Source organism: Lagenorhynchus albirostris, chromosome 6, assembly GCF_949774975.1.
Source record: "Lagenorhynchus albirostris chromosome 6, mLagAlb1.1, whole genome shotgun sequence".
Taxonomy (NCBI): Eukaryota; Metazoa; Chordata; class Mammalia; order Artiodactyla; family Delphinidae; genus Lagenorhynchus; species Lagenorhynchus albirostris.
Genome location: NC_083100.1, coordinates 110333881 through 110342431, shown reverse-complemented (window position 1 = coordinate 110342431; position 8551 = coordinate 110333881). Strand labels below are relative to the sequence as shown.

Here is an 8551-nt window from a genome sequence, read left to right as displayed (position 1 = left end):
TAAAGAAGACTTAAATAAACAGTATGTCATCCCCTTGTCATGGATTGGAAGACTTAATATTGTTAAGATGTCAAAGTGATCTACAGATTTAATGGCATCTCTGTCCATACTCCAGGGGACTTTTTTGCAAAAATGGAAAATCCAATGCTCATATTTATGTGGAATTGAATTGGGCTCTGAATAGCCAACAATCTTGAAAAAGAAGAACAAAACCAGAGGATATACACTTCCCAATTTCAAAACTTTCTACAAAGCTATAGTAATCAAAATGGTGTGGCACTGACACACATAAACATATAAATCAATGGACTAGAATTGAGAGTGCAGAAATAAACCCATACATCTATAATCAATTGATTTCTGACAGGGTCCAAAATCATTACATGGGAAAGAATAGTCTCTTCCACAAATGGAGTTGGGAAAACTGGATATCCACAGTCAAAAGAATAAAGTTAGACCCAACATTTTACCATATAAAAAAATAATCTCAGAGTGGATGAATGACCTAAATATAAAACCATAAAACTCTTAGAAGAAACTATGGGGGAAAATCTTCATGACATTGGATTTGGAAATGGATTTTTAGAAATGACAAGGAAAGCAACAAAAAAATACAGAGATAAATTAGATTTAATCCAAATTCAAAGCTTTTATGCATCAAAAGACATCAAGAAAGTGAAAAGAAAACCTAGGGAATTGGAGAAAAGTATATACCAATTATAATTCTCATAAGGTTCTAGTATCTAGAATATAAAAGAAATTTTACGAGTCAACAGGAACAAGACAAATAACTCAATTTAAAAATGAGGAAGAGACTTGAACAGACATTTGCACAAAGGAGATATGAGAATTGCCAAAAAGCACATGAAAAAAATATTCATTACTGAGCAGTGCGCATGTGTGGGTTCTCGGAGCTGCAAGCGTCCATGCACCGTCCAAGGGTCAGCCTGAAAGATGGCCACGGCAGTGACCTTCCTCCGGCTGCTGGGCTTGGTGGGGAGTGGGCGCCAGGTGCTTTGGGGTGTGGACCTCGCAGATCACGGAGAAGGTCACGCACACACTGGCCAGGTTTATGATGATAAAGACAACAGGAAAGTTCGATTTGTAGGTCATCAGAAAGAGGTGAATGAGAACTTCACCAACCATCTGATAGCAGAGCAGCCTGTGAGCCAAGTCAGCAGTCGAGTGATATAGTGTGAGGGTGCTGGGGTACCCTTGCCCACCCCAAAGTGTACATAAACCTGGACAAAGAGACAAAGATGGGCTGTGTGGCTACTGTGGACTCCAGGTCAGACAGCACCATCACTAGGGGGTACACAGGAGTGTTGCAGGAAGGGTTACCCTTCCAGGGCCTGAGAGTGGGCTCTTGTCTAACACTCAGAAATGAATAGTCCAAGGAGACACACATGCTGACAAAGCAAGAGACTTTACTTGGAAGGAGGGCCCTGGGCAGAGAGCAGCAGGGTAAGGGAACCCAGGAGAACTGCTCTGCCTCATGGCTCACAGTCTCTGGTTTTATGGTGATGGGGTTAGCTTCCTGGTTGTCTCTGGCCAATCTCTGGCTTGTCCCATAGTTAGTCTGACTCAGGGTCCTTCCTGGTGGCACATGCGTCGCTCAGCTGAGATGGATTCCAGTGAGAAGGGCTCTGGTAGGCTGGTCGTCTCCTCCCTCTTTGGGCCCCTCCCAAATTCTCCTGGTTAGTTTTCAGCAGCAGCACCATGTTCCTTATTGGGACCTCCTGTTGTGAGACAACTCAGGCAAGTGGGCCTGGCCAAGGCAGCTGGTTTTGGTCAACTGTTCACTAACACTTCCATGATGGTGTGACTCATGAGACCCTAGTGCTGTAAGTATCCCATCACTAGTGCTGAAGGAAAGGTGTTGTTCTCAAGGAAAAAACAAAACAAAACCAAAAAACTCAATATCATTCATCATTAGGGAAATGCAAATTAAAATCACAATGAAGTACCACTTCAGTCACAGTAGGGTGACTAAAACCAGAACACCAGAAAATGACAAGTTTGGCAAGGGTATGGAGATATAGAGCCCTCATAAAGTGCTGGTGGGATCCTGTAAAATGGTTCAACCACTGTGCAAACCGTTTTGGCAGTTCCTGAATAAGTTAAACATCCAACAGCCATATAAGCCCATAATTACACTCTTTTATGTCCAAAACAACTGAAAACAGCTACCCAAACTAGTATACCTAAGTGCATGTTTATAGCAGCAATATTCACAGTAGCCAAAAGATAGTAACAGACTGAATGTCCATCAGAAGATTAATGTATAAGCAAATTGTGATATATATACAATGGACTATTACTTAGCCATCAAAATAAATGAAGTACTGATGAATGCTACAGTGTGAATAAATCTCAAAAGCATTGTGCTAAGTAAAAGAAGCCAGATACAAAAGGTCACACTGTAGAACTCAAGTTATATGAAATATCAAGGATAGTTAAATCTATATATAGAGAAATCAAACAGGTTGATGGTTTCTAGGGTTAGAGGGGAGCAGGGAAAACTATAATGGTAGTGAGTTCTACTTTGGCATGATGGAAATGTTTTGGAACTACATAAAGGCGGTGGCTGTAGAATATTTTGTGAATGTATCAATACCCACTGAATTGTTCACTTTAAAAGGGTTAATTTTATGTTATATGAATTTCACCTCAGTATATTATTTTCTAAAAAAAGAATAATCCAGAATTTTATTTTTAAAGTATTATTAAAATATAATACAACTTTTAATAATTTTCAAGCTTTTCTAAATTTTGTTAAATCAAAAAGAAAATATTATATCTAAATTAACTACTTAATGCACTCTTTTTTTTTTACATCTTTATTAGAGTATAATTGCTTTACAGTGTTTTGATAGTTTCTACTGTACAACAAAGTAAATCAGCTATATGCATACATCTATCCCCATATCCCCTCCCTCTTGAGCCTACCTCCCACCCTCATTAACCCACCCCTCCAGGTCATCACAAAGCATCAAGTTGATCTCCCTGAATGCACTCTTTCTTAATATTTATGTCACAACCAATTTATGTTGCTATTTAATTATCTGAGCGTTCTCATTGGGTTTTTTTTTGTTGTTTTTTTATTGTGGTAAAAGTCACATAATATAAAACACACTATTTTAACCATATTTAACTGTACATTTCATTGGCACTAAGTATATTCACATTGTTGTGCAACTCTCACCGTCATTCATCTCTCAAATTTTTCTCCTTCCTAAACTGAAACTGTCATACAGGGTAAAGTAAGTCAGAAAGAGAAAAAAAAAACAAATATATTAATGCATACATGTGCAATTTATAAAAATGGCACAGATTAACCTATTTGCAAAGCAGAAGTAGAAACACAGACATAGAGAACACATGTATGGACACCAAGGGGGGAGGGGGAGGTGGGATGGCTTGGGAGATTGGGATTAACATATGTACACTACTATGTATGAAGTAGATGGCTGGTGAGGACCTACTGTATAGCACAGGAAAAAAAAATGAAGAAGGTACAATCTGTTTGCAGAAAATAGGAATGGATAAAGATGTGGTACATATATAAAATGGAATCTTCATTGGTTTTTAATTTTTATTTATTCTTTATTGTTTTTAATTGTGTTAAGAACACTTAACATGGACTCTACCACCTTAGCAAACTTTTAAGCACACAATACAGTATTGCTAGCTATAGGCACAATGTTGTAAAGCAGAGCTCTAGAACTGAATCATCTTGTATAACTGAAACTTTATATCTGAACTGAAACTTCCCATTCCCCTCCCACAAGCCCCTGATAACCACCATTCTACTCTTTCTCACTACAAATTTAACTCTTTTAGATACATCATATAAGTGGAATAATACAGTATTTCTTCTTCTGAGTCTGGCTTATTTCACTTAGCATGATGCCCTCAAGGTACAGCCGCTTGTCACTAATGAAAAGATTTCCTTCCTTCTCATGGCTGAAGAATATTCCATGTATATACATATACGACATCTTTATCCATTCATCACTTAGGTTGCTTCCACATCTTGGCTATAGTGAATAATGCTGCAGTGAACACAGGAGTATAGATATTGCTTTGAGACCCTGCTTCCCATTCATTTGGGTATATACTCAGAAGGGGAATTACTGGATCATATGGTAGTTCTATTTTTAATTTTTTGAGGAATCTTCATACTGTTTTCCATAGCGGTCACACCATCTCACATTACCACAAACGGTATACAAGAGTTCCAGTTTCTCCATATTGTCACCAGTACTTTTTTCTTAAAAAAAAAAAAATGTCATTCTAACAGGTATGAGGTGATAGCTCATTTTGGTTTTGACTTACATTTCTCTGAGGGTTAGTGATGTTGAGTATCTTTTTATGAACCTGTTAGCCATTTGTATGTCATTTTGGCAAAAAATGTCTAGTCAAGTTCTTTGCCCATTTTAAAATTGGATTATTTGGGTTTTTTGCTAGTGAGTTGTAGGAGATCCTTAAGTATTAGGGCTTTTAACCACTTACCAGATATATGGTTTGCAAATATTTTCTCCCATGGGTCTTCTTTTTATTCTGTTGATTATTTCCTTTGCTGTCTTGATGCTTTTTAGCTTGCTGTAAACCCCCTTATCTGATTTTGCTTTTGCTTGGGCTTTTGGTGTCATATCCAATTAGTCATTCCTAGACTGGTGTCATGAAGATTTTCCCCTATGTTTTCTTCTAAGAGTTTTACAGTTTTAGGTCTTATGTTTAAATCTCTAATCCATTTTTATTTTATTTTTTGTAGTTATAAGTATACAATTTTATTCTTTTGCATGTGGATATCCAGTTTCTGAACACCATTTGTTGAAGAGACTATTTCATTGTGTATTCTAAGCACCCTTGTCAAAAATTAGTTGACAGTATGTGTATGTGTTTATTTCTGGGCTCGCTATTCTATTAGTCTGTATGTTTGGTTTATCTGAGTATCATACTGCTTTAATTACTGTAGGCTTATATGTATTTTGAAATCAGGAAGTGTGATATTTCTAGGTTTGTTCTTTTTCAAGGTTGCTTTTGTTATTCAGGGATTTTTGTGATTTCATGTGAATTTTAGGATGGGTTTTTCTATTTCTATAAAAAATGCCATTAGGATTTTGATAGGGATTGCTTTCAATCTAGATCATTCTAGGTAGTAAAGACATTTTCACATTATTAAGTCTTCCAATCCATGAACAGAGGATGTCTTTCCTATTATTGGTGTCTTCTTTAATTTCTTTCATCAGTTGTTTGTAGTTTTCAGAGTACAAATCTTTAAACACTTTAGTTGAGTTTATTGTTAAGTATTTTATTTTTTATGCTATTGTAAAGGAGATTGTTTTTTTGATTATCTTTTTGGCTAGTTTGTCATTAATGTATAGAAATGCAATTGATTTTTATATGTCAATTTTGTATTCAGCTACTTTACTGAATATATTTATTAGCTCTCACAGTTTTGTGTGTGTGTAGCCATTAGAGTTTTCTATAATAAGATCATTTCATCTGCAAAGATAATTTTACTTCTTCTTTTCTGATTTGTATACCTCTTATTTCTTTTCCTTGTCTAATTGCTCTGGCTAAAAGTTCTAGTACTGTGTTTAATTGGAGTGGTAAGAGTGGTCATCTTTGATCTTAGGGGGAATGTTTTTGGTTTTTCTAACATTAATTATGATGTTAGCTGTGGGCTTTTCATAAATGGCTTTTATTATGTTGAGGTAAATATTTTGTATACATAATTTATTGAGAATTTTTATCATGAAACAATGTTGAATTTTGTCAAATGCTTTTTTGCATCAGTTGAGATAATCATGTGACTTTTATCCTTCATTCTGTTGTGATGTATCACATTAATTGATTTTATATGTTGAACTATACTTGCATCCCGGGGATAAATTCCACATAGTAATTATGTATGATCTTTTAAATGTGCTGTTGAATTCAGTTTGCTAGTATTTTATTGAAGATTTTTGTATTTATGTTCATCAGGGATATTGACCTGTAGTTTTCTGTACAACCTTTGTCTGGCTTTGGCATCAGGATAGTAGCAGGCCTCATAAAATGAGGTTGGAAGTGTCCACTCTTCCCTAAATTTTTTGGAAGAGTTTAAGAAGATCAGTATTAATTCTTCTTGAATAACATATAGACCAAATGGACCTACAGATATAGAGAGCATTTTACCCAAAAGCAACAGAATACAGATTTTTCACAAGAGCCTGTGGTACATTTTCTAGGGTAGATGACATTTTAGTTCACAAAATAACCCTTAATAAATTTTGAAAATTTTAAATAATACCAAGCATCTTTTCCAACCACAAGAGTATTAAAGTAGAATCAATAATAGAAGGAAAACTGGAAAATTCACAAATGTGTGAAAATTAAATAACTAACTCCTGAAGAACAAATGGGTCAAAGAAGAAATCATAGGAAAATTAGAAAATATTTTGAGAAAAATGAACATGAAAACACAATATATCAAAACTTATGGGATGCAGCAAAAGGAGTACTAAGAGGGAGGTTTATAGATATAAATGCTAATATCTAAAAAGAAGAAAGATCTTAAATAAATAATATTTCATACCTCAAAAAACTAAAAAAGGAAGAAAAAAGCTAAACCTAAAGTTAGCAGAAGGAAGGAAATAATAAAGACTCAAGCAGAAATAAAGCATAGAATACAAAAACAATATGTAAAAAAATAAACAAAATTGAATTGGTTTTTTTGGAAAGATAAACAGACAAACTTTAAGCTGGATTAACTAAGAAAAAAGAGAGAAGACTCAAAATTAGAAATGAAAGAGGAAAAACTATAAATTATACCATAAAAATAGGATTATGAGACAATTATGAACAATTATATACCAATAGGATAATCTAGAGAAATTGATACATTTCTAGAAAAATACAACCTATCAAGAATGAATCAAGAAGAAATATAATATCTGAACAGACCAATAATGAATAAGGAGGTTGGATCTATAATCAAAAACCTCCTAACAAAGAAAAGCTCAGGACCAAATAGTTTCAATGATGAATTTTTTATTTGTTTTTAACGTAAATTTAACAGGCTTCACATCAACTTTGATGATTTTACAGCATTTTATAGTTGCAACAGTAAGGTACATTTATACTTTAAGTAAGTGGAAACTTTTCTATGTATAAAGTAGGCAGAAAATTGTTCACTTCAACTTATAGGTAGATGTCTTTCTATATCTGGAAAAGAATATTTAGGCATTAACAAATCCAAATAGTATGTGTTATTTACAGTACTAATGACATTACTGTGTTTAAATTGATGTTAACATATCTGATCACAGGATCAAATTACACTGAAGTAGACATTCAGCCTTTTGAAGACCAGAGTAGAAACCAAATACCTGATTTTGGTCAAATATCAAGGTCAATGCCAAGCTTTAGTGCATTCCTAGTTTGTATTTATTATATACATTGCAAGAACTACTGTAGAAATTTTTCTGTGTTGTATATCTTAAACTTGACCCAAGCTCTCTTGTCTTAAAATGATTTGAATAAAAAATGTTTACATATTATATTTTTAAATTTTTTACAAAGCATTTTTCCTACACATGAAGCAAGGCAGTACTGGACTAAATAATATCAGGAATCTACAGACTCAGAAAATTTTTATGAAATAAGAGAGACTATTTTAAAAATGTAAGTCATATCATTGGAGAAGTTATAAAATTTGCAAACTAACTGCTTTGGAAAATATTTCTTGGATTCTAAATTTTAAAAGAAATTTTAGTTAAGTGCCAAAATTGTAATATAGCCAAAGAGATCAACAATATTTTTCAAAGGTATGGCTGTCACTCTGTTTTGTTTTTAGTTTTAATGCCTCCACTGATAACATGAATTGTGCTCAACTGTGTGCAGAAGAATTGATGCTTTCTGTAGCCTAGGATACTACTTTTTTAAAAGCTGATTTTTTTTTCTTTAATGTTGTGTCAAATGTCCTGGAGTGAATGGATTGAGTTTGAAATTAATGAAGAGTTCAAGTTCTAACCAAATCAGTCATGCCTTAATAGGGTGGTCAGAATTTCCAAAAGAAAAACAAAAAGAAAGAAAAAGAAAAGAAAAACAAAGCACTTTAAATGCACACTCACAAGTGTACTTTAATTTTTAAAAGTCCCCCGCCATTATTCTCTACCCCACTGTGACCACAAAACCTCTGCTTGCTAATTCACAAGAGGCCTTCAGCCTTGCTGTGACAGCTGTAATCAATGACTTTGAAGACAAATATATTAAAGATAAGAATGTTTGACCTTCTCTGTGCAGATTTGATAACCAATCCCAAAGTCCCTCTAGTATACGGTCACTAGTGGTCAATGGGAACTAAGCTATTTCAGGCTAACTTAAAACCATCATTTGCTCTAAACTACTCGGAGTTATATTTTATAGCTATGTTAAGCAAATAAAACCATATTTTTGAAGTTTGAATACACTGAACATAAAAACCTTGGGGACGAATACCAATACCTTTGCTCGTTATGATATACTTCAACCATTTATAGCCAAAATATACCTATGGACA

At 34.2% G+C, this 8551-nt stretch overlaps 1 pseudogene; it reads left to right on the top strand.

Annotated features, from left to right (window-relative positions):
• The first annotated feature begins 954 nt into the window (after positions 1–954).
• Positions 955–1309, top strand: LOC132521883 (NADH dehydrogenase [ubiquinone] iron-sulfur protein 6, mitochondrial-like; annotated as a pseudogene).
• The last annotated feature ends 7242 nt before the right edge of the window (positions 1310–8551 follow it).